Raw genomic sequence first — 23,947 nt, 5'->3', positions numbered from 1 at the left:
GGTGAAGGATCCTTTCTTTATACTCAGTGGAGCTCATTCCCCAAAACCCATAAAAATAGATTGCTCATATGATTCTATTAACGGCTATATTTCTAAAAGCCATTTTAATTCACCTCTGGCCCTCTGTAACACTTCTTACTCAGGCCCAGAGGCAGGCTTGGTTGTTTTTTTTTCAAGAATAGGGGACACCTAAGGATGACAAGGCAGGACCTGGATGTGTTGACAGCATTTTCACACAGAGATCAGCTGTGTTCGTTAGCCAAGACAACAAAATAATAAATGGGAAAGAAATTTCTGCAGACAAACCCAGGCTTATCGCTGCTGTAAGATCTGTGTCACTGATGCTGCTGGGAGGAGAGGGGGAAGCTGGAGAGGGGAGATAGCTGCAATAGCACTAACCCTCCCTCCCTGCCACTGGTGCCATGAACAGCTTGCCAGAATAACAAAAGGTTGAAAATTGCTATTGTCTCTGAGTTCTACAGCATGCCTCCCTGCTCATCCCTGAGGAGAGTGACCTCCTGGTCCGGAAGCGGCGGAAGAAATACAGGCAACAACTGTACGTACAAGGATGGCCCTGCAACCCTTGTCAGGCTGTGATATACAGCTCAGCAGGAATTTATTTCAAACTGGTGGAGATTGGGGGCCCCATAAAACTGTACAGCCTCAACCCAGTGAAATAAGGTTAGTAAAATACATAAACTCTGATACTGTGCAGTGAAGTATGCCTCCAGTCAACTGCAATTCACCAGTGGCATCATGATGGATACTCCAGCAGCTTGGTTTGTTTGCTGATGGATCTGACCAGTGCATGCCTTCAGCTCCTTTCCCCTCCCTCCTTTTCGCCTCCTCACTGCTGTGCTGTCCGTTAGGATGCAGGACTGAGGCTTTCTGCTGCAGAGTCAACGTTAAGTAGTGACACTTCAGCAAAACCTGCTGCAGACCTCCTGAGTGATAACTCATTTCATCCAAGCTCCAGTGCAGGATAAAAGACCATGCTTGCAAAACAAAAAATACAACAGGAGAGAAAGAGAAAAAAAAGAGGCTATTTAAAAAAAAAAATTAAAAATAGTCTGTGCTGATGACGACTGGTCTGTCTTATAGGAGAAAACACATTAGACAGAAACACTACCAGTTTTTTTACCCTTCATACTACTGTCAGTGCGATGTTGAACAAGTGCCATTAATCAAGAGCTCTGTAATTCATTAGGCACAGTGATGTGCTTCAAATGTTATTTCAGTATTATTGTTCAAAGCCTCTGTAACAGATTTGAAAAAGCCAAGAAGAATTAGCTGTTTGCATCTTAAAGCCAGGGTCGGGTTTAATTGGAAATAACAACTTTCTCACCGTCAGCCCAGTTCTAAGTAGGCAAACAGGAAAATCTATAGTGGCTTGGAGGATTACCCCAGATGATTCTCTGTCAGCATCCTAAGCAACACTGGTCCAGGCCACATTATTCACAGGGAAGCGCAGACACCTATGGCTGTGCAGGATATTCCCGTTCCTGCATTTATCCCTTCTGCTGTGAGGCCAAAACTATCTCGTGCAGCCAAAGCAGCTGGGTGTTCAACCTTTAATTAATACGGGCCCTACCTAATACAACTACAGATATCCTCAATATTTATGCCAGCACCCAAATCTGGTTTAATTGCCTTACATTGTAATCCTGTGTGGTATCTAACGGCATTGATCTCCACAGGTAGATTACATAGATTACACAGACTACAAAACAAGACTTTGCTCATTATCATTATATTTGCAACTTCTTTGTCACATGTCATGAGTATGATTAATCCTCTGCACACAGCTTGTTTTATGTGCATCTATGGTGCAATTTCTTATTGGACTCCCTTTTAAAAAGAGGATTATCTCCTTTTCAGTAGTCTTTCCTACAGGACACATTTTACATATTTAATTATTTTCATTACCTTCACTGCTTTTCTTTTTACTCTTCTCTGGCAATATGGTGACAATATATCTGAACAGACTATTCTGAGGAAATGATATGTTTTTAACAGTTGGCACGGTATTCTAGTACAGAGAAACTTTTGCTGTCCTACTTGCAATATTTTCTTGGCATTTTTTGCCCATGTGGATGCCTGAATTTTGATCAGAACCTGGTTATGTTACAAGTACTTTGAACCATCCTTGAGTTGTTTCCAGTGAATCTTCATTTGTACATCCTGATACTGAATTCCACCTGGCTTTAACTTCTGTAGACAGAAGCTTTCATAGCTCCTTCTGCAGATTCTTTCAGTTTTTCTTGTCTTGACTAACCTGAATCTTTTATATTATTTGAAGATTTGTTAGGCTTCTTTTGAACATTAGGAAATAGATCACATCAATTATTGTACAGGACTTAAATCATTTAACTATTATGTTTTGCTAAAATAAAAACATGTGGTTTCCTACTTCTCCTTTCTGCCTTTCAGTCTGTTGTCAATTTATAGATAATCTATCTCATCTATTTCAGGGCTTTGGATTTTCACATCAAAATATATTTTCTTCCTTAACAGCTAATAGTGACGGATTTTGTCAAAAGATAATGTTGCATTGACTAGCTCCGGTTCATCTATTCTATTGATAAAACTTTAGTACCTGTGTGGTAGGTTGTAGAATTACGATTTATTTTTTTTTCTTATAGAACCTATATAATACTTTTATGATCTATGTGCTTTTGATCTTGCATTGGATGGCATGCAGCTAGGTTGCTATCTTTCCAACAGAAAGCTATACAGGGCAGAAAAGTTTCGCTACTTTGAAAAGTCTAAAGAGCAGAGAACCTGTAAAAAATAGCTTTGTAACCCTATACCTGCATGGTAATGAAAAAGGTAACATAAATAAATAAGTATCTTATAAATAATGGTATATAAGTAATAAACCTGTGTACATCAAGTGATTCTACACCAAAATAAGCAACCTGTCTGAATTCCTCTTTCCTTGCAGAGAGCTTAGCTACAGCCACTGGTTATCAATGCACTTAGGATTTTCTAATTATGTTAAAAAAATCATCCAGAAAACATTCTGAGATGGATGTCTTGCAAGCAGAAAGATGATGCAGAAGCACATGCCAAGAAGCCTTGTCAATACCCCTGATGGCATCACCCGTGGTGCTGCTTCAAGAACTCTACAGACGGATTGATTACACACGAGTTGGAGACCTGTGGTGATGCGACCTCCTTTCTGAGGGTGTGACACTGGATATTACAGCACAATTTAAGGGCCTTTGTCTCCCTCCAATGCTCAGCATGATGGTGATGTTGCAGTGCCGGGAGTGACCCGCTCTCTCCCATTAGCACCCACAAACCAGACACAACATGCACCAGTGTTGTTCCCAACTTGACCTCATGGCTGTTTTGCCCGCTCCCACCTACATTCGTTCTGCCAAAACTGGCTTGAATGCCTCTTTCAAACAGCCAAGTTTGCAGTATTTTGAAATTATCAATATGCTTCTTTAACCCTAACACTCACCACTATGTATTAGATAACCTGAAACTTTACTATGTAGATTTTAATGACCAGCAGGTCCCACCCTTCACATGAATGTCTTCTTACTGTCTCACACTCACAAAACCTAGGATCTTCTCCTCGGGTATAAGTGAAACACTTAACAAACAGAAATTGGTCAGTGGCTTCAGTTTTGTCTTCATTAACTGCTGGTTACTGCAAAAATATACAGAGCTAATATGCCTTACTTTCTATGTGAAGGTGGTTGAGATGATCACCCAAGGAGTCTCTTTCAAAGACCATATATTAATCCAGCTATTATTTTAGTAACATGAATACCTCTGCTGAGTTTTTTGCTTTATTTTCATTACAGGTAAGTAATTCTGTACATTTACAGCACTACCCAGGTACTCTCTTGAAGTTTTTGAACCCTAATCTTCTAAAACATATTTAAGTCCCCTTGAAGCTATTTAATTTCCTTCAGTTTAGCTGCCAGCCACAGAATATTTTCTTAATAAAATGGATCAGCTAATATTGTAGGCCAGTTTACTCAATAAATAGTTAAACACACATTTTAAACATGATTCTGGCAAGAACTATGACATAGTTTTATATTACTCACTAATTTATTACTAAATAAATATACATATTATAAATCCTCTATAGACAGCATGTGTGTGAGTGCCTGTCTGTTGCTTGCTTGTGGAAATATTCCAATGGTGAAAGCATTGGAAGTTTAGGAGAGTAATTTCCAACAATGCTTCCCCCTTACCTCATCCCTCAAACTGTTTCTGGCTACAGGGTAAGTAGGGAAATTAAACAAATGTTTGGTGACACCAAAAATGAAACCAGTGTGTAACAACCAATAGTTCTGCAGGAAGATAATACCATAGCTGGCATAAAATGTCATTTCTAGTAAAATCAAAATTACGAATATTATATATTTGGTTAAAATATACCTTTTTTTTTTTTTTTTTCTAAAAGAGATGTGGAAATAGTTTGTCATTTTTTCCTTTTTTGGTGGTTTGGTGGGTTGTTGGTTTTTGTTGGGTGTTTTTTTTTTTTCCTTAGGCTTTTCCTTTGCTGCTGAAAATGTGGTTTGTCTTTAAAGTTTCATTTAGATAAGAGTGATGCTAGATATTACTTTGGCGCCATTTACCCAGCACTTCTTTTTATACAATTATTTAGCAGCATTAAGTGAAATGGCATTTAGTTTACCAGACTTTCTACAGTACCGTTTGCTGGATCAGAAATTATTTATAGTCGCCAAATAAAATTGTGTACTGAGATTAATTAATATTTATTGCTGACAGTAAATATTCTTGCACATAATTATTATAACTGTAAAAATTGATTAGTTTAAAAAGCAAATATATAAAGACTGTCTTTAATAAATCAGGCACACAAGGCTCACAAACTTGCTGTTAGAAGTGGACAAAGTGCAGAAGTGGTTTTGACTGCCAAGAGAGCCTATTTCTCTTCCCATCCATCTATCCTAGCTATTTTAAGGCATTATCATTTTGGCATCTACATCCCAATTAGTGACAAGAGCTACAGAATCAGCTCCCATTTCCATTACAGCTTGTTGCTAATGGCAGGAATGAGTTTATTTAGCAACAATAAGCATAACGTTGTAAGTGTCCTCTCCATAAAGTCCTTGCTTGTACCAACGCCTGCACACAAGTATCACATTTTTAGACCTGTAGTTGGGGCATTCATTAAAACTTCTCTGCACGCAGATGCAGTGCTCAATCCCTGCCTCATAGTTTTGTGTAATCAACAACCTCAAGTGGCAGCCGTGTGGCTAAATGTATTGCTTCATGAAGAGGTTTCACCAGGCGTCTGAAACATATTTGACATTAGGCCTATTGTGAAATCATCTTTGTTAGCAGGGTGGGCTTAACTGTGGCTTTCTCACAGGTTTATGTGTTTAATGAGCTGGCAGAACGGGGGAAGGAGTTGGAACTGAAAGCAGAGGAGGGCTTGATAAAGAAAATCTAGTTGAAGTATGGTGTAACTCTGAACATTATTAAAAAATTAAAAAAAAAAATAAAGAGAGGAGGAGCAACAGAAATAAGTATCTTTTTTTTTTTTTTTCTGCATGAGAAACTCTTAGTTGCCTTTTCACCTGACTTTTTATGCAGCACGAATTATTTGGGAAACTAACAAACAATGAAATACACAGCAGACAACTTAAATCAGTGTGCTCAGCTTCAAGGAAGTGTCTTTATTTGAGCTACAGCTATAGATTCATCGGTAAAAGAATCTGCATCTTTTAAAATGTCAGTTGTTCCTCCTCCTGCAACTCACTGTTTACAGGTTCAAATGCTATGAGTCGGGCTGGCTAATCATGCCATTGAAGATGGGTGAAATATTCATAGCACAACGTGTCTACTTCTGACCAAAGTGCATTCAAATAATTGAAGCAAATGTGCCAAACGAAAACTTCATTGTCATTTTATGTACACAGGTAAATATAAGATCGTGTAAAAAAAAAAAAAAAAAAAAACCAACAGAAAATGAAACGAATTTATTTTTATTCTGAAGTGCATTAGTTATAATTAGTGATTTTAAATTTCCTGAGGGTAGACTGCACTGAGAGAAGCCACTTGGCGTCATTTTCATAGAAGGAATAGCCATATTAGACTGCTGTGTTACTCCTGGCTGGCCCTATCACTCCTTGCACAGTTGGAATAAAACTCCAACATCAGGAAGCAACAACCTATACAGTCAGACAAATGTAGTAGAGGAATTAGTTAGTTCTCATTTGTCCTTGAAGTGGAGCTGTGAAAACAATTATTTTCCAGCCCAAAGCAACACCTTTTCTTTAACCAACTTTAGATCCTGGGTTTGGTTGACCCAAAATGACATTTCGGGGTTTTCTAAACTGTGAGAAGAGACATAGTGGCATCAAGATGTCTAACAACCTCTTTTCAAACTTTTAAAATATTTTTTCTGTTTTCAGAAATTATACTTTATCATAAGGGATTAAAATCATTATGATTTCAGAAGGATTTGTGGAAGGGGGAAATCAACTAAAACAAAGACTCATATTTTTTTCCCTTCCAACCTCAACCATTCTGTGACTCAATGATGCTACAGTCATCACCATGCTTCCAAAACCTTTTTTATTTTCACAACAGCTTGCCTGCCCTCAAAAAAGAAAACATATAAAAAACTCTTTCATGATGTTCACTTCAATTTTAGGAGGGCAGCACCCTCAGCCTAGAAATTTCTACTGAAGCACTCTGGCAGGCAAGGCTTAATCAGGAAGTCATGGGCCCACTCTTCTCCTGTGCAGTAAGACAGTTTGGGTTAAAAGAGCTTGTGACAGAAGATATGCCAAAAAAATTATTGATTTTTAGATGCACAATTTCTTGCGTGCCTTGATGCAGGCTGATTAATAATCCTCCTTAATTTTTCAATTTTCTTTACAATAGATATATTCTTTAGCTGAAACTCTTTGCATCAGTCTTGGATGTGTGCTTTAGATACCATTTCACACCAGCCACATAGACTTTAATTTTGCTAAACTTGGGCTTCATAAGCATTTAAGTTTTATTTCTCTTTAGTCACAGGTATTGATTTCAAGGAGCACCAGCGCTGTAGTAGAAATGAGATATCACTGTGAGCTTACCCGTTGCCCACACTGCAATGAAAACAATAATCCAATATAGAACCGTGCAGGCCATTATTTTTGTTGGATTTGTGCTCACCTAGCCACCTCACATCCACAGAAACCCACGAACTGGTGCATGTCCAGCTCCAACCTCTCCACATTTTCAGCAGCCATCGGTCCATTTTCTCCAGCAATTAGCCATGAGCCAAACAGGCTACACTCCCTTGAGCCTGAGCATGAGGCTGCAGTCCCTGATGCAGATCACTAACAGCAAGATTTTGACAGCTTTACTCAATACCAAAAAATATTTCCATTCCACAGCTATCAACAGTGGAAGATGTGCCTGCTGTATGACGCACAAGCTATGCAATTTTGGTCTTTTTTGATCAGACTGTGCATGTGGTTTGGTTGATTTAATTCCTAATTGACCTGCTTACTCATCACTTATGTAAATAAATCATTTTAATCTGTTCCACATCTTTCCTGTGCATCATCATTTCTTTGGTGAATTATTGTGGTATAGTCAGGCAAAAATCTGAATGTCCACATTTCTGAATGATCAAACATAGGAAATTTCAAAGAAAAAAAAAAAAAAGTTTAAAGGCTTTGAAAATTAAAGGCTTTTTTAAGGAAAAAAAAAAATTCCTTTATTCTCAAATGTATTTTCCTTTGTCCAGAAATTATTTTGGCAGGATAGGCTGTAGCATTTTTTGCAAGAACCTACTGCAGCAGTTTTGGATTTTGAATATGTTGGATATACTGGAAGAATAGTGTTCCTTTCGAAATATTCCTCATCCTCTCCTCCAATTTCTTAAACATGGGCCAAAATTAAGAAGGAGAAAACATACCATAAATGACTGGTATTAGCCATGTAACTTAACACACTGCTGATTTTCTGCAAATGGTAAAAACTTGAACAGATGAAACTTCATTTAAAAAGGCAAGAAAAATTAAATAAATCTTTTTAAAACTGAGAGTTTGAAATTGTCGTGTTGAAATTTTATTTTAGATTGGATTTAAACCAACCAATTCCTTGTTTACAGTTCATCCTTCCTAAAAGTGATACTATATTTTTTGTCAGCCGAGAGTTTCTCCAAGCTTTCAAACCTCATTTGGAGTTTGCAGTGATACCGTGTTGTGTTATTTCTGCTAATCAAATATGTCCATATACTTCCAACACTTTTTAAAAGGAAACTTTGTCCAAAAATGTGTTTGCGCCTGAAACTCTGTGTTTTAAAAGCCGATATTTAGGGCTTCCCGTGCTCCTCATCCTGTTACTAGGACTCTACGTAGTCTCCTGCATCCTCAAGGTGCCCACAGAAGTCACTTAGGACAAGATGCAAAGACAGAAGGTCTCCTCAATCCCTGGGTTCTCCCCCCAAATTAATAATTATGGCATTTTATAGCCGCTCCTCTTTTCCTTCTATTTCTCCCTTCTCTTTGGTTCATGTACGGCATATGCAAGACAGATAATCTGCACATTGCACGGTTTTTGTTTTCCCCCCTTTTCTCTTTCTTATTCTGAAGTGTAATGTCAGACAGTATGAACTGTCTCACAGAGGATTTCATAGTATTGGTCTGACTAGGAAGGGAGATTTTCTATAAGAAGTCAGATGGGGCCTACAATGAAATTATACTGATGAATTAACACATTGAGACAATTGTTTGTGATAGTAACACATTGCCATGGTGAAGCTGCCACCAGCTGGAGCTGTCTTTAACACTGGTGCTAGGAAAATTATAAAGGCAAGATTGGCGGGAGAAATAGAAAAGGATAGGTGTGGAAGAAAATAAGTGGACAGAGGGAAAAGAAGAAAAAAAACCCCACACTGATTAGCTAAGAGATTAAATACCCTTACAACCACTTTTCACATCTTTGGAGAAATAAGGACTTGAATTTAGCAAAGAATAAATACACGTAAAAAAAAAAAAAAAATCAGCTGAATACCTAAGTAAATGTCATCAAGGCTCTGCTGTGTTTTGAAATACCCTAATTAAGTTAATACACCCTTGCATGACATACCCCATATTTCTCCATAAAACAGCAGCAGGTAAGGCTTCCTTCAGGTTTGCAGGGAACGCAGCGCTTTGTCATTTTCAGTTATCATTTAAGCAGTGTGTGTGTGTGTGTTAGTACCTGCTGTAAATAGAAAATCATAACAGATAGATCAACTGCTTTAAATAGCAGGCGTGATGTAATACTGCCTTGAAATATTTTATGCCTGACTTCTCCACCCTTTTGCCGAGAATCAAACATAAGGTCTCATGCAAACTTTATTTCAGAGACTTTGTATAGGGGATAGGGAGTAGTCTTTGTGTAGCACTGTTACAAATGTTTATTGCACAGCAAGGGGAAAAAAAACATGGCAAGAGCTGCTTTTTTTTACCCTTCCCCCAGATGATAACCTCCATAATTCTGTTGATAGCAGTTACAAGTTGGTTGCTACAAGCTGAATGGGATGCAAAGCTGGTGGTCATGCTGTTTGCTTTCTGTCAGAAAATAAGCTTCTTGAAAGTGATTTTCCCTGTTATCCCAGGAATTAACCAGGTATTAGTTAACCTAGGGAGGAACCAAGCTAACTCTAGTAAGCTTTTTTGTCTCCTAGATGACCTTCCCTACATAAGACACAGCTAACTCTTTCATCACAACAGAATAAGAACGGTTTTGTAGTCGCGTGTGAATCTCATTGTTCCCTTTCCACTCATGACTGAATGATATGCTTTTCCTCTTGCCACACACCTATGATTTTAAACCTAATAATTTTAAATTACCAAGGCATTATGATAGTTTTAATTTTCAGGTGATATTTTAGTAATAGACAGCAGACCCTTTTTGTTACAGGAAAGTAGAGGGGAATAATCCTCAAAACATAAACAACACCTTGTGAAACATATTCTGTAAATGTACGTAGAGACAAGCTAAGGTAGGAAAAAAGAAGAAATGGGAGGATTTTTTTCTTCTACCTCTTAAGCATGATATAGAAAGAAGTACAATCAAAAAACCCAACAACCTCACAACTGAGTGGGCACTTTCTGAGAACCAGAAAGGTGCAGTAAGTTCCCAGGTATCACATCAGTGGTGGGACTCCTTTCAAAACAGTTATTTTAGCATGCTTGCCTCTCCAGTTCACCAGATCAGACCTCAGTAATGTTTGCTTCAAGAAGGAGGTCTTGTTCCACCTTCTGAACTGGTGCCACTCTCAGTGAGTGCGCGGAAACAGTAATAACAACGTACCAGCTCTCCTCCCACTGCTGGTGTGCCATAGAAAAGGCTGGTGTTTCTCTTGCTGAGTATCAAACTTTTACTTTTAGACGGTCAGGACTGAGTCTGCTGAGAAACAGGGTTTGTGTAGCAAGGACTGAAAGTTGATCTAGGAATATTTTTGGTTTTTTCTCTTGATAGAAGGAAGCTGTGTTTTTTTTCTCTATATCAGTGGGCTATTTTTTTCAATACATATATACGAAAGTTCGAGCAGATCTTTCCTTAACGTCTTTTACTTGTGGAAGAAAGTTACCTCAAAATTGGTGATCAAATGACTCACCCCACCAACCAAAGCGTTCTCGGCTTTTACAGTTGACTTTAACAGCATGTCACTACCAGACAACTTAATTCAACTTCTTGGAGGCATTATGCTATTTCTGCTCTTCTGTCCAGTCTCATCGTGGCTTAATAAGCCTAGCCAAGAGATAGTTCTTAACTCTTTCTGTTTCTCTTTTAAGATATCAACTTTGGCTTCACAGAGATGAACTGACATTAAAAGTCTGCAAGAGGGTTGAAGTCCCTAATGGCTATGGATTTCAACAGGAATGAAAGATGGCACCACCTGGGAAACCCATCCCTGCACATCTAGTTCTTCATCAGTTTATGCCATTTCAAACCAAAACACACCCCATCCCTTACGTACTATCTCTGTATATGTTAAAATCACTATTTTGCCTCTGACTTGTGTGTATTTAGGTTAGGTCTATCTGACAGAGTATCACACCTGTAATTTTACAGACATTCAGTAAGGGATTAGGATTAGTTAATAGTTAAAAACTATTCATTGACTAATTTTTCAGTGATTACCACCTTGACATTGGAAACACTGAAGATTTTACTGTAACTTCTAGGTACAGTGGTGATGGTATAAGTGCAGAAATAGAGATGTAGACAATCATACACACAAGCAAGCTAAACACACACATATATAGAACTTAGAAGAAATATAGAACAAGTGTGGAGATTTTTTTCATTCTCTAGCATTCAAATACTCAGCCAGTAATAGTTTTATGGAAAATTAAGATATTGTAACTTAATGATATTAAATGACCCCTCCCAAGATATTGAACAAGTCTACACTTTCCTTACATTATCATACATTAGTAACAATCCTAAGTAATTGTAATGTATGGAAATTGAGTTCCTTGACTGGAACAACCATCTATTCAGCAAACAACAGTAGCTGATAAATGCTTCATCGTCACCAACATTCATGGAAAGGGGATTCAAAGAAATTTAGAGGGGGAATAAAAAAAAGAAAAAAAAGTGAAATACATTAATGCAATGCTAGAGATGAAAATTGAACGGGTACTTTTGAATTTATGCTTATAGAAGTGTAATCAACTTCATATCATTCCATTAATAGGGAAAATTAAATGCACAAATTATGCTAATAGGATGGTATAGTTCAGAATTTAAACACGGGAGTTGGAGATCAAAGTCAAACTTCCCACTGCAACTGAATACGGGGTCCTCAGGCTGCACAGGTTGAAAGGATCTAAGCAAAAGAGCTGTTATACCTGAAAAGGCATATATTCATTATACAGGCTTTGTTCTTTTATAGCATCCAGGTTAAAGCTGATGTTGGTATTTTAACATTTCATATCTTTTACTTTAGCTTAAGTTTTGCATTGAGTTACCTAGGGAACATTAAAGAAGCCTGCCTTCTGAACCTGGATGAGATAAGCTGATTTTTAATTTTTTTAAAAAAAACTTTGGGTTATACTAATTGAATTCCAGTGTGTTGTGTAGGAATGCAGGGATTGGCAATACTATGTCCTGAGAGGACTATGACTATGGTGCCTAGAAAAAATGTCTGATAAACCTGGTGATCGACCCAAAGCTATAGGAGGGTAAGGTATGAATCCATCATGTTTATTAGATTGAACACTTAAGATGATTTCAAAGAAAAAAATCTGGCTCCTGGGGGAGAAACTTCTGGCATGTGCTGGGTGGGCGTCTCCTCCATGGAGGGGCTGGCATCCAAAACAGTGATGGGAGGCTGGCAGAGTGCTGGAGGTGTGTTTTAGGAAGGTGAGATGAGTGTCCCTCTCCCTGGAAAGTGGGAAGCGGAAAGGGAAAGGAAAGAGAGGAACTCAACCACCAGCACTGTGTAACCCAAATTGGTGAGATGTTTAGTCCACTCCTAGAGCATATCCTGATTACCCTGCTCTGAATGGCTCTCTGGAGAGACGTGCTTTCCTTCATGGGGTATACAGATTGCTTAAAAAACCCTCAACAGAAAAAAGAGCATGGTGAGCATTCCCCTAAAAGTCCATCCCTTCACCAGATCACCTCCAATGAAAGCTACCGGATTAAACTTTGATCAGTAAACAAGGCATAAGTATTTGTGTACATATGTAGGTCTGCATGTATGTCCTTCTGTAGATATACCTAAAAACGGGAAGGATCATGCAAAGCAATTCTTAATAGTTAGAAAATGTGCAATAAAGTAATGGAAGCCAGCTTTAAAAATTAATATGAATTATGTGAATGCCATTAGAACAATTCAGTGAATATATTTAAGATCGATAAATATACTTCCTATTTTGATTGCCTGCATTTTACTGTAACTTCAAATACATATTTAAACAACTTAAATACCTGAATTTATGAGCGTTTTCTCTCATTGCAAGTTGGCTGAAACATCGTCATGACCTAATTGATAAATTCTGCTATTAAACAAAAATTGATATTATAGTAATGTAATGGAGCTTGACAGTTCATGGGTTTGTATAATTAGACAACAGATTCCAGCACACTCTAGTCCCAGGTGACCTGAGAGCACTAAAACTTAGGGCTTGACATCAAAACACTGCTTCCATCATATTACTGTTACCTTAAAGCTACGGCAAATTATTTAAAATGTAAGGTTAAAAAAGAAACAAAGGATTCAGCTTGGAAACTTTCAAGTGCAGCCTCTTCCTTAGAGCTGGACTATTTTAAATTTATCGTTTTTGAAAGGCACTGTCAAAATGCACCACAAGGAAAATTTAACAGATAATTAAAAGTACTCCTTATGCTAAAAATTATAATTGTTGCCAACAACTGCTAGAGGATAGATGGAAATACAATAATTTGATGCAGTTTACAATCAAGTAATTTGCAGTCATATTCTCGTGTGTATATATTGTTTTCTGAAACAGAGTTTGAAAAATTACTACATCTCTATACCTAGAGAGCAGAGACTAGAAAACAGGAAAAATCTTGCAACGTCTTGGCCCATCACATTATATTTTCATAGGGCTCTTTAAGGAAAACAGACTGGAAAGCAGTTGCTGATGGTTGAATTACCAGATTCCCTTGCAACCAAAAGAATGATGTTAGATGTTCTCCCTGGCAGCACAGATCTGCCTAGAAAAGGGTAATCATTAACATAAAACTAGCATGTAACATTTGCACTTGAAAAGTTAAACCAGATGAAAATACAATTAGCCATAGATTTCAGCCGGTTAATTATTAGTCCTGAGCAGCGTATAAAAATTTAAAGTTCTGTAACTGGCAAGCTTATTTATAAAACGTGTTCAAGTTATTTTTCTCCCAAGATTAGTTGTAATTTTCACAATATAACTTGAAACTCTCTGGTTTCAATCTCATCTCTGTGTTATATACAGATTTTACCATTACCAAATTTGCCAGTGCCAAATTGCATAACCCCTTCCTCCCCAGACAACAAAACAGATAGCTGTAAAACTCGATATTTTGCTTTCAATTTAAGTAGCAATTAGCCTTTGTAAATTTTAGACACAAGAATGTACAGTTAGCTTAATAGGGGAGGATTGTAATAAGTATTTATTAATGTTTTAGATTAATGCAAGTTACAGTATGAAATCACAGGATAATCCTCATGGACTTGACATGGAGAAGGCAAACAAATGGAAAATATTAAATAGCAGCAAGGCAGCTATTAGGATAAGGATAGTGCAAATCAATCAAAAATGAATATGGACATAAACATATTATTATAATATAATCAATGCATTTCTTTATATCCTTTTCAAAAGTATAACTCTTCTATTATTCTGTGCTATTTTATCTTTTTTTTCCCCCCAGATTTTCTTCAGATGTTTTCACAACATGAGTGAAATATACAAATTTTTCAGCAATGAAAGCTGTTTTATTTCTCATATTCATACTATGAACACACTATTTTTAATCCTCTAATTTTTTTTGACAGTTATCAAAATAATTTTTAGCTCTGAACGATGGGTTCAGAAATTCTATAACAATTTCAGCTATTCCAGAAATATGTTTGGTTACCAAAAGAGGGTTTTCATACAGAATGGTGCAACTTCCTCAAACAAGACTATTAGTAACAAACAGAAAAACTGCTTTTCTTTTACAATAAAGAATAATAACATTAGTATTTAGGTAATTATGATCTGGATGGTGATTTGATTCTTCAGCCAAAATTAATTCAAAAGAAAAATTATTAAATTTAGGAATCACCTGTTACATGGAAGAGTGATGCTGTTTAAAGGTAGATTGTTTTCATCATTATTATATTTTTATTCCTTTAAGCTGCCCTTGATTCAGAGGTCTTCTGCCTATGACAAGGAACACCTGTAGGAAAAAAAAAAAAAAAAAAGAAAAAGAAATTAAACCCCAAGGAAAACATTTAAAGTAAATAAATTCTTCAGAGGCTGGCCCAAGATTCTTTGTTATCAGAAGATACCTGTAGAATTAAATGTGTGCTTATTCATGTTTCATCATTTTCTACCATGGTCTGAAATGCACCATGCTTTAAACATAAATAAATCACTGACAGTTAATTAACACACAGTCCTATTAAAGAGTCTCCCCAAATCAGGCAGATTCAAGTTATACCGAGATGACTGCCATGAAGGGAATTTCTGTAGTCAGTTTCTTAAACGGGTGACATGAGAGGCAAGTAATAAAAGTAGCCTCAGATAAGATATGATTTTAAAAAACAGAGAGTTTTTCTGTTGCTTTCCAGAATCAGCCTTTACCAAATGGTTTCATTTCTTCCATTCACACGGTTTGTTCAAAACCAGCCTTGTAATACTTAAGAGCATCCTGAAGTTAGTGGCAGTTGACATAATTGCTCAGAAAAGCTAAAAAAAAAAAAAAAACAACCAACAAACAAACCCCAAAACCCAAAATGAAGAAAAAAAAAAATTTAAAAACTGCAAGACTCTTAACTTTAATGTTATTTAATTTGGGATTTCTTGGGACAGTCTGAAAGATGAATCAGTAATATTACAGGGACAGCTAGCTACTGGCTATCTGTGATTGACAAAGCTGGTACAATTTTATGAGTTTCTTGTATCATAATTTAAACAAAAGTAAAGAGTTATGGTTTAATAATTAAAAAAAAAAAAACAAAAAACAAAAACCAAAAACAACAAACCCACAAACGAAAAACAAACAACAACAAACCCCAAAAAAAACACAAAACCCCCAAACCAAAAACAACGAACCCACACAGCAAAAGGACAGGAAAGCTTAGCTGTGTTCTGTGCCCATTGATGAAAGCACTGTTCTCTGATTCATGCTGCTATTGTTGGTTTTAGTTTAGCTCCCTCTCAATCAATATCAAACAGGGCACGATTTAATAAGGTTTTATAATCTCAAAAAATGGGGGGAGGGCAGTTGTGGTATTGTCATTCATCAAAGGGGGCCTTTCAGGTTTCTTTGCTTTCACCTGCTGGGACCCATTTGGTCTCTTTCAAAGAGAATGCGGTGACAAAATGAATGAGAAATGCTAGAATAAGAGTCCCTTATTCTACCCAATAGTATGATCAATGAGCACTTGTAATCCCTATTGTACTTCACAGAGGTAGTTGTAAGACAATTAAATCTTGCTTCTCAGGCAAATGATTTTGGTAGTTAACCTGAAACAGCCAACAATATTGTAGAGGATGAATGCATCTGAAGCAATGATGTAATGGGATACTGCTTAGCTAGAAAAGCCTAGTGGTTTGGGTTTTTTTTTTAGTTTTGGTTTGGCTTTTTGGTAGCCTGAAACTACAGTACGTGTGAGCTATAATTACAGAAAAATACTGGAAAAAAAAAAAATATATATTTTAAATTTAATTCTCAAAGGGGTGAAAGAGGTGAATAATCCATATATATGCTCTTTTAAATGCACAGTTTGCACCTTAAATGTACAACAAGACTCCTGTATTTTTATCACAGTCTAAATTCTAAATGGTGGCTTAATAAATAGCAAACATTTACATAGTTAACATCATCTCGATGTGACAACCAATTTGGCTTTAATTTCATTTGCATCAGCTAAATTCAATTCTAGCCTTTTTCCTCCTTACTGAATTGCTTGCATGTCAAAAGAGAGCTTGTACTGTTTTGAAGAGACATGCATTCATTCTGTACTCTGCATTATTTGTCCGCTTTCTACAGCATGGACGTTATTCTCGGAAAAGCACTTATCTCCTGCATCGTGTCAGTTTATGTATTTTTCTCTTAAAAATTGCATTTTTGTTATTAGACTTAGTCTTGCATAATTTACATATTTCAGCAGAACTGTAAACATTTTGTGCTATAATTAGAGTACTCCACAAAACAGAGATGGTCAAATAAGAATTGTTATGCTTCAGAGAGCACAGGCAGAAGATACTGGAGCCAGCAGATATATTTGCACACCTAATTTTATATATTATATAATAGATGTAGGGAAATGTTATTTGCCATTAATATTATGCGATGTTGTTAACGTGTGAGCATGTATACTTTTATTGTTTTCAACAGAAATTGTACCAATAGTTGAGATTAAACTGCCAGTTTTCACGGTGTATTTTTTTCAGATTTTGAAGAAGAGAAAAAGACAAAACTGAGCCCTGACATCATATTGCACTCTCCTGTTGGCAAATAGATTCATTCTGTCCCTTTTTTGGAGTGTGAGAGTGTCTCTCTGGCAAAAAGGTCTACGACACTTAGCTGCATGAGACAATGCTTTTTATTGGGTAAAGGACAGTGCTTTTTCAGAAGACAATCCACCCTATGAAAATAATCAGATTTATAAATATCTTTAAAAATACTAACTTCACTTTTTTTTTTTAAAAAAAAGGTGTTATTGGGAAGGACTTACAGAAATACAGCAAGACTCTTAAAACCCCTGAGCCGCTGTCCATGAATGCCAGTGGAAAGACTTTAATCCTTGCCAGCTTTCCAGGTTCCACATGATCATTTTGTGATAAATCCCATGAATGTTGTTTTAATCTTTGAATCATAAATACTTCCAGTCTTGTCCTAAAACTAAAGCTCTATTGTCAGGGAAGGCGACACAATGCTTTTTTAAATTGTCACATGAGGTAGCTATTCTTGATAAATACTAGCCTGCAAAGCAGAGCTGGAGCAAGAAAGAACGCAAATGTATTCAGCTGTGCCTCAACTGAAAGGGGCAAGTCTAATTTTGGGCACAGAACATCAAACTTTTTGATTGGTTTAGAGTAGATATTATGCTAAGATTACTCAGCTTTGAGTAGGAAAAAGTGTTGCATGTGAGATACTGTGGAAAAGGACATAAAAGAAGGACATTTAGGAGTTGCTCAGAGAAGAAGGCAGAAGGAAACCACGATGGGGTCTCTTCCAGTGAGAAAGACCCTTGCCCATACGCACACAACACCGCTGCTTACTACAGCTTCTGCGTGGAGGTGTCATGAACAACCCTACCCAGCTGAAATTCAAGCATGCGTTTAAGCCAAGCTCTCCTCCCTCACTGCACATCAATTTGGCACCTACATGGTGGCTTGATGGTCTTGTCAGTATCTTCCCCTTCTTCCTTTCCTAAGTGTCCTGAGTGAAACCCCCTCCTTTTGTACTGAATGTCCGATTTGTATTCACTGCTAGCAGAAGCATGATTTAGTCTCCTGAATCAAACTACTCCTCCCTGGCTCAGCATGCCAGTAGGCAACCAGCAGAAACAACACCAGTAACTGATTTAACACAAAATCAGTGTCTTTGCTGGCAGACATGTTTTTATGTATAGGAGAAGCTCCTTCTACTTTTCTATACAGTAAGGATCACTATAATGGTAACACTTTATGCCCATGGTGGCTACATTAATTGCTGTATTTGTGTGTTTCCCATTCTAAGATAAGGAGTATGAGCGATACCATGCAGAAATCAAATGTCATTGCTTGACATCATAAGTGCTGTCGAACCCCAAGGCTCCAATTTCTAAGTCTCCTCTATATGCAGAAGACTCTCCGATGATACCTCTGAGGATATCTGGCCGTACACACGTGGCTGCAGCGCTGAGCCAGACTCACAAAAGCCTCACCTTCCCCGCTCAGCACTGGCTGTGTGTGCAGGAGTACGCTGGGCAGGGAGAGCAGCCAGCTGTGCTCTCCATGACCTTCACCAGCAGCAACAGGAGAGAAAATTCCCCTAGTCTGGTCCTCTCTTCCCCATTTTTTGAGTTTCTTGAGCGTTTACTTTGCCTTTTGAAGAGGTGGTGCTTTCCTTCTCAAGTTCCAAAGCCCTGGCTTAAGCAATGGGGTGAAGGGAGGGGTCTACCTCTACAGCTCTGACCTGCTTTGTAAATAAAAGTTGCAACAGTAAAGATGGGATGTTTGTAGCTTTATGTGCTGCTGAACTCAGCTGGCTAGCCAGCAGTGGCAACGTTGCTGAAGTGATCTGCTTCCCCTTGATTGCCTGGCAAAAGAAATCCATCACAGGAAAAGCACCAAGAGATGTCCCACTCTTGTTTCTTTCAAAAAACCAAAAGCTCAAGAAAATCACTCAGTGGCAGCTAGCTGTATTATCTTTTGTTTTTAACCTGATGGCCAGGATGAGCTTTGCTGGAGGTCTTGGGCAGCTTGCAAGCTGGGTGGGACTTCACAAAAACACCTGGAAAGCTGCTGGGAGAAGACTCTTCAGGTAGCTGTGTGCTGTTTTTGAGGGCAGCATTTCTGCATTTGCTGAGTTAGGTTGCTGCGATGGCATGAGATGGAGGAAGCACGAGTGCCCCTGTGCATGGAAAAAGCACTAATTGTGTCCTTTAATTTTCTTTTGTTCTGTATTTTGTGTGTTAAGGGTATGAGATACTATATTTAAGACAGCTGTCATGCTACTGTGAACTAATTTTTTTCTTTAGCAGGCCACATACATCTCTGTTTTAATACCTGGGTTTCGGCAGAGCTGTCTTCAGTTGTATTTGACACATGGTGGCTGTCTGGTAGCTGGCTGAACACTCTTTCTTTACTGGACTATGTTATTTTTCTTGTAATGGACTTTGAGATGTTTAAAAGAAATTGAAACAGAGTCTATAACACTGATCCTATATTTCAAAATGATAAAAAATGTAGGAGTTCTTTTCTTAAAGATTTTTGTTCTGAGTTCATTTCACTTTTTTTCTTAGGGGGGAGCAGAAGGAGGTAATTATTTTTCTGTGGAGATGCATCATCAAGAAGAAGAGCTCAGGCATTAATACAGCTGTATGCGTCGATACACAGTGCAGTAGCATTTGATATATGCAGTTGGTAGTTACAGAGTTAATTTTCAGCAGTCATTTAGCTAGATAAGCTAACCAGGATCAAACCACAAGGCCACAAAAACCCCAAAGGAAAACGAAAGCACCAGTCCTTATTTATGTCAGTGTGTCTGCTGTGCAAATGTGGGAGGGAAAGTTCATAGACAGAAGAGAGGTATTTTAAACAAACATGTCTCTTTTTATAAAAAGTATAATGCAGAGTAAAACATCAGCTAATGTAGTCAAAAAGCTCTGGCAGATCTTGTGCTATCTGTGCACAGGTGCAACAGAAGGATTCCTTTGTTTCTTTCTCACAGCCCTACCTTTAATCATCAGCTTAACTAGAGCCTCTGCTCTTTGTACTTTTCTCTGGCTATTCCCACAGCGGTAGGGTTAAATGAGAGGGACAGATAACGATTGTTCTGTAGCCCTGCTAGGAAGCACTAATGTCTGTCAAAATCATAACACTGCCTTTATTAGGAATCATGCCCACTGCGGCTTTCAAGATGGTTTAAAAACTGTTTCAATTCAAAAAAAATCAAATAAAAGTTGGCCATTTTTAAACCGCTTTTCTTGGCTCATTTTTACTCACTCACACAGGCCTGAAATGGCTGCTGGCTTTGCTAGAAATGCTTGCAGACAGCAGTTGGCTGAGCAGAGGAGCTCTGAGCCCCAGGCAGCCCCAGTGCGTGCCAGCATCCCCCCGTCCAGCCCCCAGGCCAGGCACCGTGCACCGAGAAGGATTAAGACAAACTCTCTCGACGCCTTCTGGGATGAACAGCCTGCACTGCCCGGGTCCTTCGCAGGGAGCAGCTGCTTTGCTGGCAACAACTTACAGGCTGCAGTCTGGGTGCTTCTATGGGAACGGGTACCTGCTTTTTTGTGCAGAAAATGAGTTGAGAGTCAGAGGAACAGGTCTGCCACTTGCTTCTCCAGAGGTGGGTTATTGCAGGTGGTTCCCACTGCAGACTAACACTGCATGCCTTGCAGGGACATGTGGTTAAACCTCGCTGAACTGCTGCTTGGGAATGGTGTTCACTGGCAAGGCTGGAAAGGTATAAATGATATTTGTATTTGTGGAAAAGACTTAGATAATTCAAGAGCACCCCATGAGTTGTCACCAGGTTTTTTGATTTGGTTTAGTCTGGTTTGGGAGGAGATGCTTCACCTGACAAAACTTAACCTCAAATTCTTTCCCAAACAAAATTCTATGCAAGAATTTGCACGTTCAAGACAATTTTCTATACTGGAGTCAGATTCCTAATATACTTCAAAAGAACTGTGCTCACTCACACTTACTATGCCTTAGAGTTTTCTGCCATAGTTCACACACTTGTGATACAAACCAGGTCACTGTACAAACTATTCTATTCTATTCTATTCTATTCTATTCTATTCTCTTCTATTCTATTCTATTCTATTCATTACAATAAGACCTGGCCCTTCAGAGAACCCAACTGGGCTGAACCCAACTGAGATCTGCAAGACTTTTTCATAAGATTCCTCCCATTACTTGTAAAAGTAGGCAATTTTAAATGGTAAGATACAAAAAATTTTTAAAAATTATGACCAAAGACGTCTGTTAGTTCACTAAAGTATAAGCAAAGAGTGGTTTACACTGAAGAAAAAAAAAAAAGTTAGAAGGCACTTTCAGGGTCAGGGTTGTACAGTAACAAGCCTCACAAGGTTCCTGGTGCTGTGTTGTTTTGCCTATAATTTTGACATAAATTCAGAATTCTGGCTCTGTTACAAGATGTGGCAATTTTACTTAAAACAACTCTAAAAGGAAAGATCCTCCCAAAAAAACCCCACGAGGTATATCAAGCATCCATATTATAATTCAAATAATGAAGAAATTGTCCAGTTTCAGAATTTGCTGTGTCAGACACAGCAGAAGTTTTACATAGGCCATGAAAATCTCAGCTTTGTCTCTAGCCAGGCTAGAGCTGTCTGGGTTTTGAATTATTTTTGTTGGAACCATGTGAAATTAATGATTTAGCAGTTTCCAGCATTTCAACTTGCACTGAGAAAGAAAATAAAACCTTTGCTTGAGCCCAAGGCAAAAAACTTCTGTGTTTCACATACTTTAGAAAACAGAAACAAGTTTAAAAACATTTGTGGGTGGTATGGATTTGTATAATAGCAAATCTACTGTGTCTGTATAAACTTAACTGTATCAATAGCAAATTAAATTAATCACGTTGCTCAGTTTCCTAGTGTGCAATACCTTTTTTTCTAGGAATATGTAATTTTTCAAGAGGTTTAAAAGAGTTTCTTAAAGTACACTCCAAACTACAACAGATTTGTCATTCATGCACGGATGAGCTTACTTTTTTTGGCTGTTATTTTAAATCAAGCCAGTTATCCAAAAGATGAAAACAGCTTTTAAACAGACGCTTTGTGATGGAGGAAATGATGGTGCGTGCTGGAATATGGCAATTTTTCATACGGTAAAGGTGCAGATAGTGCTAAAAAGCTTAACAGGTCTGTTGAAAAAGTGTAGAGATGGTGGGACAAATTTATCCTCAATGCAACCTCGCTGAAATCAACAAATCTGCACCAGGAAAAAGAAGGATGGTTGTAAATTCTCTCAGGAAAAAAAAAAAAAAAAAAAAAAAAAAAGAAGAAGAAGGCGCTTTTTTTTTTTTTGCTTTTTTTTTTTTCCCCTTTATCTTAGAGAACGCAAATTCCAGCAGTGTTTGTTCCCCGGGCGGACGGGCCGGCCCCCGCGGGACTGCGCGGTGCTGCGCGGCGCTGCGCGGTGCTCTCCTGCCATCTAGCGGCTGCCGCCGAGCACCTCTGCCGCCTACCGCACCGCGCCGGACCGCGCAACTCCCGCCGCCGCACCGCGCGGGACCGGCGGGGCTGACACCGGGCGGACGGGCCTATTGGGGAGTCATTTAAAAAAAAAAAAAAAAGAAAAGAAAAAAAAAAAAAAAGGGAAAAAAAACCATTTAGATTTCTCCTAGAGCATAGGTAACTCTATAGGAATGTCCCACCCTTTTTGTGAGAAACTCCAGAATTTACAGGAGAAAGGGGGATGCATGCCCCATCCTTCGTGGGTAATTGTTTCTACTGATAAGAAATGCCCAGTTTACAGATTTACCCATAACTGACAATTTTGGCATCGTTTTACAGCGCACCTGCTTTAAATGCTTAATTCTAGACTAGATATACAATGCTGCGTATCACAGGTGATGAGCCAGGGTGATTATGAGTCAAATACCTTCTCCTCCTGAAACCAGAAGGTTCAGAGCCAGCTGGCACCCACGCTTTTCCAACATGTTTTTGTTTTGTGTTGTTTTGTTTTGTTTTGTTTTTTTTCCTCTCCATGTGTTGGCACAGGAATTTATGGGCTGGACCAAATTGAAAATCCCCATGTCAGCTGTGTATTTCAGCTTTTAATCAGCAACAAAGAAACATCCTTCCTCGGCACATAATGGCGAGGAATTGCTTGGTTTCACAGAATAATGTGGAATGATTAACTTTATAGCCCATTTGTGGATCTGCAATGTTGTTTCTGGATGCCCAGAGGTATTTATTTTTTTCCCTTCTTGTAACTCCACCACTTTCCCCTTTCCCCTCATCCTGCTGGGAGCTCCCACTCTGACCCAGCCTGGGACCTGTGTATTTTGCCATGGTAAATGACCTTTCTCTGCCCTTTGCCACACATCTGCACACTTTCCAGATCTTCTTATGTAGTCTTTATTGCCTAATAGTTGCAAAAGTCTCTGTCTTACACCATTATGAAAGGCTGTTGCAGGTGTTGACAAGGACTTTACAAACACAGATAATTATGATCGAGCAAATGTATGGATCAACATTCACATTTCTCAAACACTGCAATGAGGAAATCCAGATAGTACTAATTATCTGTTAAATAAGCAACATAATAAAGGCTGTATACGAGTCCTGCTGTAAAACATCAAAATCAGCCCAAACCTTCATCTTCAAGAGTCTCAAGCAGTGTCTCAGTCTGAATACTGAGGCAAGCGATACGGGATTTTTTTCTACCAGACACGTTCAAAACACCAACAAGGAGATGGCAGAACACTGCAGGACCAAGTCAAATAACAGAGGGAAGTATTTTGTTGTACTATCTGCACTGGAATAATCCTACAACAAATAATTGACTAAAATATCCACAGATTAATTTTTTTGCCTGGA

The 23,947-nt window shown here is 38.2% G+C and overlaps 1 long non-coding RNA gene across 1 annotated transcript in view; it reads right to left on the bottom strand.

Moving 5' to 3' along the window:
- Positions 1–14,990, bottom strand: part of LOC141973842 (uncharacterized) — a 73,338-nt gene extending 58,348 nt beyond the window's left edge. The window contains exon 1 of the long non-coding RNA XR_012635606.1: positions 14,776–14,990. This is a non-coding gene — a long non-coding RNA (uncharacterized LOC141973842). The remainder of the gene's footprint in view (positions 1–14,775) is intronic.
- Positions 14,991–23,947: the final 8,957 nt, after the last annotated feature.

This window comes from Athene noctua, chromosome Z (genome assembly GCF_965140245.1).
Source record: "Athene noctua chromosome Z, bAthNoc1.hap1.1, whole genome shotgun sequence".
NCBI classification, from domain to species: Eukaryota; Metazoa; Chordata; class Aves; order Strigiformes; family Strigidae; genus Athene; species Athene noctua.
Note: the sequence above shows the minus strand (reverse complement) of the source record. Positions and strands in the feature narration are given on the sequence as shown.